Source organism: Lactuca saligna, chromosome 5, assembly GCF_052625555.1.
Source record: "Lactuca saligna cultivar CGN05327 chromosome 5, ASM5262555v1, whole genome shotgun sequence".
Lineage (NCBI taxonomy): Eukaryota > Viridiplantae > Streptophyta > Magnoliopsida > Asterales > Asteraceae > Lactuca > Lactuca saligna.
The window spans coordinates 223,747,443-223,757,823 of NC_136421.1; positions in this window are offsets into that span (position 1 = coordinate 223,747,443).

A 10,381-nucleotide genomic window follows, 5' to 3' on the forward strand; every position below is an offset into this window, starting at 1 on the left:
CATGCCTGATCTGACATACATCACAAAAATATCACCAAACACTCTACCTCAGAAAAAGCCGACTGATGTTCTCTACTCCTCACAGCGTATCAAGACAAAACATATTTCAACTCTTTGCATAAGCTCCTTAACTCCATTCTTTGCATATCGTTTTCAGTTCATCAATTCTTTGCAATAACTCAAAAGAAAATTCCATCGCATCACAATCACAAAAACTCTTCGCATCATTACTCCGAACGATCTTTGCAAACCTCCAAAATAATCTTTGTTGTCGAGGGTCACTTCATGTACCAACAATTTTCCCTAAGTGACCTCACAACTACATTCTTCACTTGTGAATCTTGAAGAAACTGACATGTAACTTCCAAAAGTTTCTCACTCCAAACAACCATTTAATTATTTTTATTATAGCAGACTTGACCTTTGTTGTGTTATGATTAGATTGAGTGCAAACCCTTAAGATTTTTTCCAGTTGCTTGTTTGAACATCGATGGAAAGCAGAAGTAGCAAGGAAATTTTTGGTAGAATTTTTGCTAAGGCGAAAATATATGTCTATCTCTGGGAGCAATCCAGGTCTTGAATTCCTTTAACCAAAAGTGTTGGTTCTTAAAGTGGGGGTAGATCAACATGTTTGATTATCATTGGATGGGTCTCTGCGTCTATGGTTTCAAAGTCGAAGAGAATAGACTTGAGAAAATCACACACTTTTCCATACACTGGTTTGAAATGGTGATATTTTTAAATCTTTAGACTAGAGACCCGACCGATGAGAAACAACTCTTATGGATTCATGTTGATGAAGTTTGCTTGTGTTCAATTATACTCAACTTTGTTTCCCACAAGAGTTTATCGGAAAAATTAAGACTTCGTTAATGATATATGGCTTTGTAGTACTTGACATGCTCTACTCTGATATTCTACCATATTTCCTTGATCTCACTATCATGTTTGTTGTGAAATTGGCAAAGACTATCAAATTTCATGGGAATTCTTGTTGAATCGGGAATTATGAGATCAAATTCTTCAAACACCTGGAAGAATTTGCCATTGGGGGACAGAGGAATATCCTAATACATGTTATCATCGGGGTTCACATATGTTTGATGAGGACCACAATCTTCATAAATCGTCCTTGTTAAAATGTTGTCATGTATGTCTTAAACAAATAATAATTTCACTACTTGGTTTCACTAATGGATAGCACAGTGAAGCATGATCAAATCCTCAAGTAGTCAATGCCTCTTTGCATAAGGCACATACTAGTCAAATAACAAACAATATAAAAGGGGGCTTTGTTTATAATTAAAACTAAAAATATCAGTGAAAATAAGCTAAATAAAATTCATAATAAAGAGTATTTTTGTTCTGCTACCACTTTCCTAATTATAAAATCAATCCAGATCCGGTTATTTAATATGTGTTTATCTAAGTTGGTACCGAAAACTACTAACAAGCTCTAGTAAGTTCTCTTTCACCTTGTTAATTAACCAAAACAAGCTCTTAATCAAAATCTGAAAGCAACATTATGAACAATGTAAAATTCCTAGAAATATTCAATACTTCTCGCAAGCTCAAAAGCGTAAAAAATATAAAATTTTAGTTTAAAACAGAGTCAAATCCCAACACAGAACCGATCTGTTATTTGTTACTTATTAGCAGTTTATAAAAACATTATAGATTTCAACAACTGATTAACTAGATTTATTTAATCCTAAATTAGGTGATTAGACTAAAAAGAACTAAAAATCAATAATTCATGAAGCAAAAAACTGAAACAACTAGATAGAATCAAATAATAAAAACAAATCTGATGATTAACTACATACTCTGACTAAGAGCGGAAACTCTAAGCTTCAAAAACATCATGAAAGAGACCCTAACTCATGCATGAGTGGATTTCAACCCCAAAATGACAACTTTATGATTCTAGGTCCCAAATAACACTAAGAGTGGAAACTTTAAGCTCCAAAAAACATCATGGACTCATGAGACTTCATTAATGGGACCAAAAGAGTCGATAAACTCAACCCAAAAGAGATCTAAGCAAATAAATACCAAGTTCAAGACTTTATACCTCAAATGAGAGCCAAAAGCTGATGAGGTTATGGATCTAAAAGCTTTAACTTCACCAATGAATCTTCAAGAGTGAAGATCTTCCTTCAAAAGCACCAAAATACTCTTATAATGGCCTTCTAAGCTTCAAAAACACACAAGGTAGGATTAGCATTCGAAAGTAGGGTAAAGGGAACAAAGAGGCTGGTGAAATGAGGGTTTCAAGTCCATAAGGATGCTTATATATTGGCCAACCCCTAAAATTAGGGTTTTCGTTATTCATGGCGTATGCCCTGCGTACACATCCAAAACCCACGATCACCCTTGCATGCGTACGCTAAGCGTACCACCAGGTACGCCCCGCGTACTCGCTTCATCACTTGTATGCTAAGCGTACTTCGTTGTACGCCCCACGGATATCTCAAGGATCAAAATGGGATAATACAAATATGCAAGGTTAAAAGAAGAACATACCGAGACTTAAGCGTTACAATTCTCCCCCACTTGAATCAGACTTCATCCTCGAAGTCCTTAGTCTCGAAAAATTCAGGATATTGCTCTTGCATCTCCTCCTCGGGCTCCCAAGCCCACTACGACCCCTTATGGTGCTTCCATTGCACCTTCACCAGGTTTACAACCTTGTTCCTCAAGGTCTTCATCTTCTGATCGAAAATTTCTACCAGTCTCTCGATATAATTCAGGCGGTCATCCACCTAAATGTCCTCAAATGGTACAACTTCAGAATCTGTTGGATTAGTGTCTAAGTCCATAACTATTTTGGTATGTACTTGACCCGATGGTGCATGGTCCTTTTGGGTTGCCTTCACCAAAGCAACTTGATAGGATGAATTATGAAGAGAAAGGATTAATTATGATTTATTAATATATTATGAGAATAATATATTAAAGGAGAAATCATATTGTTTAATTAATATTAGTCAAGAGTTAATTGATAATTAGTTTTGTGGCTAAAAGAGATTAATTAAACTTAAGGGATTAGAAATGTCAATTGTATGATAGTTGAATATTTGGCTAATGGACTCCATATATGAGGGGTGGACAAATTCTATGGGGGAACCCATTAGAAATCATCCAAGGCCTCTAAGGAGGGAGTCCATGGGTTGCTTAGGGCATAAGCAATCAAATTAGGGTTTCCTTGTTAGATAACCCTAATAGTCTCACTATTTAAGGATCCCTAGAGCACCAAAAACGTGGTGAAGAGTTTCCTTAGGGTTTCTACACGTTTTGGGTGCCTCCTCTCTCCTCATTCTTCATCCTCTTGCTCTTGGTGTTTGTGAACCATTAGAGGAGTGACACTTGTGACTCTAAGCTTTCTAAAGCCAATTCAAAGGAGGATTTGGGATTGTTATTGCTATATAACAATCAAGGTAAGATCTAAAAACCCTTTCACATGTTAATATGATTAATTGTATGCTAGAACTAGGCTTAAAGTATTGGATAAATTGCATGTACAATAGAGAAACCTAGATCCAAGCATTAGGGTTTGCATGAGCACATAGGATGTTCTTATGGCTAAAACCCATCAGTGGTATCAGAGCCTAGATTTGTTTCTATTGTATTGATGCCTTGTTTATTTGTTCAAGCATCAAAAAATCGATTTTTTGCTCCCTGTCTGATGAACTCGGTGAGTTGCTCCTACTCGGTGAGTCCATAGAGGAACTCGGTGAGTTCGAGCGTCAGAAGGAGGCAGTTTCGGGATTTCTTGCTGTTTTGCTTGAGGATACTTGCCTTAATTGTTTTGGGTCTTTAATATTTGGATTTTATCTTATATTTGAGTATATCCTTTATTAAACAAAAGATATTTACCAATTGATTAGATAATAACTTCCTTATATGATTAAAGATTGATTATTTGTATTAATTGGGTAACTTATCTTGCAAGAAATTGAAATTAGGTCAAATATAGATAATGACAAAATTAATTGTTTAATTTCTATTATCTTTTATTTGATCCTTGTGTTGTGAAAAAGTTTCATTTGTGCCCATGTAAGTTTTATGGTTTAAATTTGAACTTAAAGGTTTAGTTTTGAAATTTAAATAGTTGAAACCCTAATGTTTTCAAATGTTTCAAAACTTGCCCTCAAGTTTTGGAATTTAAAAGTTGTTTAAAAGTTGAATTTAGAAATGTTAATTTCTAAAACCCTAGTATTGTTTTGAAAAGTTCAAATCACGCCCTTATGGATTTATTAATTAACTAAGGTGTATAATTAAAAGAGATTTAATAGATCCATAAAGTTTTGGTTCACATTTAGTTAAATTAAAAGTATAATTTATTAAATTAGACCACCTAGTATTTTAAAAGGGTAAAACACACCCTATACTATATATAACATTAAAAGTTAACCACTTGGGTTGTGGTGACATGGTAAGGCATGTGGAAGATATGGTGGATAACCTATTGACCCATGTTTAAATCCTGGCACCACTCAACCCTTGTGGCCATGGAGGTTCGTCTGCAGTGACTCCAGGGCATGAAGCAAAACTTTATGTTTGCAGCGGGGGATTAGTCGGTGCGCGAAAGCTGGCCCGGAAACCCTCGTTAGGGAAGATCCCTTTCCAAAAAAAAACATTAAAAGTCTAGTATTATATATGTATGAGTAAACAGTCAGTCTTACCGTTAGTAGGCCTCATTCATGAAGCTGGTCTATAAGGGGTCTTTAAGGAAATTGCCTATAAAATGGTTATTAAATGGGTATCCACTCTTACCCACCGTACTCTTGACTAGTGGAGGGTCGTTAGCCGAACGGGTAGGATAGGATAGAAACCTTCCATTATAAGTATAATGAAGTACAAAAGTAACTAAATGCTTTTACAAAATTCCCAATCTTGGTTACTTTAGGCAAAAGTGAATTGATGCAATTCCATAAAATTACACTTTGTGCCCTTGCAAAGATGTTAGTGGAGCGTGTGTGGTTTACCGACACACTAAATGGTTCTAAGAAAAGGTAGCAAAGGGTGACTCAATGTTTTTCATAGTTCAGTAGAGCGTGTGTGGTTAACTGACACATCGAATAGATGACTGTAACATGTGGGGGCACCATGTAAGTTTGCATGGTTATTCCCAACCGCTTTGTGATCCTCGGTATCCCAGTCACAAACTAGAGGGGCATATCGAGATTTAAACATGCCATTGAAAAGTTCAATGAATCTCAAAAGATCTAGAAATTTTCAATAGATTTAAAACTTAAATTTATTTTTCGTTTTTCATGGTGGAAATTAGTGAATCGTCATTCACTTACCTTCAAATATTCTGCAACTAGATTACGACATCCCTTTTCTAGGTTGTAGAGTATTGTGTTGGGTCCTAGCCTTAATATCTCATTTGGGTGATTTATTAAGGACTCAATCAATCAAATAACTTGAATCTAATTTTTTCTCCCGTTTTGTAGATGTCAAAGTGTGACAACTATGGTCTTCCCAAATCCCGTGGAACAAGCTTTTCACATGAAGATGATATTCCACGATTCGATTGAGGAATACGAGATCATGCTTCACTTCCTCCACCTCCTCATATTATTCTCCTTAACCCACAAGTTCAAAAGATTGAAAAGTTCAAACTCACTCAATCCCTTTTGGCAAATAAACATGAAGAAGGAAAGTCAGTGTGTGCACACGTCCTAGAGATGAAGTCACACATTGATAGATTAAGAATGTTAGGATATGTTGTCTGTGAGGAGCTGGCTGTTGACTGGGTTCTTCAGTCACTTCCTGACTCATATAGTGAGTTCGTAAGAGAGTACTATATGATGAACCACGACGTAACCCTCATTGATCACACCTATATGCTTATTGTTGCTGAATCATTAATGATTTGGTGCACTGGAAAAGCAAAGCTGATTGGTGGATCTGCCTTCCATACCTCTATGTATATAGGCAATGGCAGCGAAAGGCATTCCATGATCGAAAATTTTGATCATAAGAGAAAGGCAAAGTTAGAAGTAGTTATGTGTGCCAAAAGAGTCAATTTGCTTTTATTGCTAAGAAAAGGGGCATTGGAGACGAAGTTGCCCTATTTACCTAAGAGATCTAAGAGATGGGAGAGTCAAAACATATGGCTCTGCTTTAGGTAAAATCCATTAACTAACTCTTTTAAGTTCCTATTCTAGATTCTTAATACATGATGTGATAAGATTACAATTGATGTTTTATAGGATCGAAGAAAGGAAATGAAACTTAACGGAAGAAGTGAGCAGAATCTAATCGTGAAGAAATGGATTTCGATTGCATTGCTTGTAGATTGGATTCTTGAGCTACTACTTAGAGTTGGAATAGATTGCTAAGAAATATGTATTAACATAGTTTTTCAATGAATTGCATTGTAAGGACAAATTTTTCCGCAAAAAAATAGATTTTGATTTTATAATTATCCTTGCAATGGCGTGTATGAAAAATTGATGTTTGTAAGTTTCTCTTATTAGCAATAATGGATTTGATTCTTAATTATGTTAATTGTGGAAAGGTCAAGAATTTACTAAATAAGGAAAGTTTCTCATCGCCCAAGTTTCATTTGGATAAAAACTTGGAATCATACAACTTGGTTGCATGATGAATGAGAAATTTCATATTTAGAAATTAGACTAATTCGTTGACAAAGTGCCAAGTGAAGGACTAGAAGATTGAGTACACAAGGTTGTGTGTTAATCGAGTACACCACAAGAGTAACAAAGAAATTCATCAGGATTAACTAAGGTTAAGTAAATATTATTATACTTATGAGATTAAGTGTAATTCTCATTTGATTGAAAGAGTTTCAATCAATAGCATAACAAATAAGAAGAATCAAATAGGCAGAAAGATAAAAGTTTCTCTATTCTAAGAAGAAGGGAGAGTACTTTTATTATGTTTTATGATAAGTCTTAATGATTAAGAACCATATATCAATTGATCCTCTAAGTGAGTCTTAGTGCAATTGTATGTCTGAGAAGAGGAATCAAGAATTAAAGAAATGGTTAAATCAAGAACTCAATCATACTTCGTTCCAAAACCAAGTCTTAGAGTTAAGATTGTGACATTGAGTGACAAGTCTTCAGAAGGTTTATAACATTCATCAAATGTGGAAAGTTGCAATGTCTTGGATAAGACAAAGACCAACTAGGACCAATTTTATGAATTTTTTTGTCTTGATAAAAGCTACACTAACTCTTGAATATTTGTTTGTCAAGAAATGTTTATTGACAAGAGAATCTTATATGTCAAGGAGTCAGTGGGATTCTTAATGATCTTGAAAAGTTCAAGAACTAATCAAGAATAAACCTTATCGATCATCACTAGCACACGACTTGAGGTTCACAACCTATCGTGTTGACACTATCTTGTTTCTGTGCCGTTCCAATTGAGTTAATTATGCATGTGAGTTCTATGAGTTATCATTTGAACGCATAAAAGGCAAGCACCTTGATCAATGAAAAGGTCATTGATAGGAAAGGATGAGCTGCTTAACTACTTGGAAGACATGGTGGGCAGCCGTGTTACCATAAGGCAAGAGATCAAGATTGAGAAGGTTCGGTCCATATAGGTTTGGATTTGTCGAAAAATTTGGTGTTGACAAATTCGCATGGATAGGAGCACATACACCATTAAAATCTAAGTGTCATAAGATTCCCTCCTTCATGAAGATGACTGTGAGGAAATGCTTTCACTAAGAGAGATTTTAAGAAGATAGTGATTGTGAAATTGTATTCTCGAATTCAATTATGGTTACGGTATCCCTTTCCATAATTCGAATTGTGAAATGTGGCAATTAGTCTGAATTGTTTAAGAAACACATATGAGCTATCTAAGGCAAAGGTGTATAAGTTTAAGAAGCTTAGATAAAGGATTATCAAAGCATTAGGTATTAGAAATATGAACTTCAGAAATTCAATAAGTATTGTTGTTTTCTAAAACACGTCAAAGCTAGTGGGGGCATAAGTGTTATGCTTATATGATAATAATCATTATGATAGTGGGAGCATAAATGTTGTGCTTGTATGATTATTAAGGCAAGTATTGCAAGTTAGCAATATTAATTATAGAAAACAAGAGTTATACTTTGCAAAGTCGTAAGCATTGAATAGTTGTTTTGCTATAATTAAGGGAGAGAATATTGTATTTCGTTTCCAAATATAAAGCTTAGATTGAGAAATTTTAATAAATTTAGTCAAAGGATACATAATGTGTTCTTAAACTTCGATTATGATTACGGTATCCCTCTTCATAGTTCGAATTGTAAGAATGAGACACATAAAATATTATGACAAAAGATTGATAAAGTATCATATCTTTATGTAAGACATTATGCATCGTATCCCATACGTTTCGGGTAAAGGATCGATTGCAGATGCTATAAAATTTGACCAGTCTAAAATTTTCCAAATATCTAGCGCATTAAGAGGGAAAAAGGACAATAATCGGTTTTGACTAAGATAATTAAACAACTATCAAAGGACAATCCAAAGCTCGCTGAGGATTGGTTGCTTGTGAGTAGTTGGAAGTATGGTATTGGATAGACCATATCGAAATTATTATGAATAGATAAGATTCTATTAAGAATGAATTGTCATACGGAAAATATGGAAATGTTTCCATATTCGGAGTTGGATATTGAGAATCTATATCTAGATTAGAAACTTTTATGCAAGAAGGATGTTCAAAGGAATGTACTTTGAGTGAGCGACATCATATCTATAGAATTATTTCTGATAGAGATTAGCTAAGTCTTGATGATTTTGAGCTATGACTTTACAAAAGAATCATTACATAAAATGTAAGAATCTAGCATAAGTAACAATAATTTGATATTCTTATACTTATTATAAGGATTGGGAGTTGTGAAATGAGTATGATTGGAAATGTGTTCATTTGATCTATTTCACAAAGTAAGGACCGTAGGTAAACATTGTGTGCATGCTGAGAGCATGGGACAAGTGTAGTAATAATTCAAGTAAGAAGTTGATTACCCGAAACAACACATAATGAGTAATCAATATGGTGATTAAATCAAATGTTTTATTTATACCCAGAGTTTGGGGCCATATGGGATTAGTATTATTCTTGTGTTCACTTTGCATGTTTTGACTTCCTGAATAATTAAATTGGTTAAGAACAATCAAATTATTTGAATGGACCATAGTCGTTCATATGTTCGAAGTAGGTATGAATGAAGACTGTCGTGAATTGTTGTGTGGATTGTCTAAAGTGTATTAGACATAAACAAATGTTTGTTGCAACATTCATGAGTGCTTATGAATATGATTTGAGCATTGGATTAAACCCACGCTTACTTGAATCACTTCATGGATTTTATTACGAGTGATTGGTGAGACGATAATATCTTATATTCTTGAAACTGAGATGTGTGAGTTGTATCTTGCGAGTCGGTTATACATTGATAATATGCAAATGCACCAGTAACTTGGTGTCATAAAACATATTGTTGTGTGTGATTCGGTGAGTGAGTGCAAGAAAGCATTGAATCAAAGTTTATCCGTTCCTTTTATCCAAAGTGGGATGAAAGCGATATTTGTGGGCTCCTCAATGATTTAGTGATGGCACCTAAGCGCTTGGCCAAGCCGGGACTAATTTGATGTGTTCAAATGTAGTATATTGTCAGTCGTCATAAATCGGAAATCGGGAAACAGTATAGAGAGAATGATTGAAATACATGTCTCACGTCTATATGATATCTGGAATGGAGGAATATATGATCCCTTATCTAAAGGAAACGCTTCTGATAGGATCAGAGTTGACAACGGTTTTTTGAAAGCTACGATTACGGATCAGGATCTGAAGTCATATGCATAATAGTTATTAGACTTATCCAAGTGGGAGACTGTTGGATTAGTCTCTAAGTCCATAACTATTTTGGTATGTACTTGACCCGATGGTGCATGGTCCTTTTGGGTTGCCTTCACCAAAGCAACTTGATAGGATGAATTATGAAGAGAAAGGATTAATTATGATTTATTAATATATTATGAGAATAATATATTAAAGGAGAAATCATATTGTTTAATTAATATTAGTCAAGAATTAATTGATAATTAATTTTGTGGCTAAAAGAGATTAATTAAACTTAAGGGACTAGAACTGTCAGTTGTATGATAGTTGAATATTGGGCTAATGGACTCCATATTAGAAGGGTGGACGAATTCTATGGGGGGACCCATTAGAAATCGTCCAAGGCCTCTAAGGAGGGAGTCCATGGGTTGCTGAGGGCCTAAGCAATCAAATTAGGGTTTCCTTGTTAGATAACCCTAATAGCCTCACTATTTAAGGATCCCTAGAGCACCAAAAACGTGGTGAAGAGTTTCCTTAGGGTTTCTACACG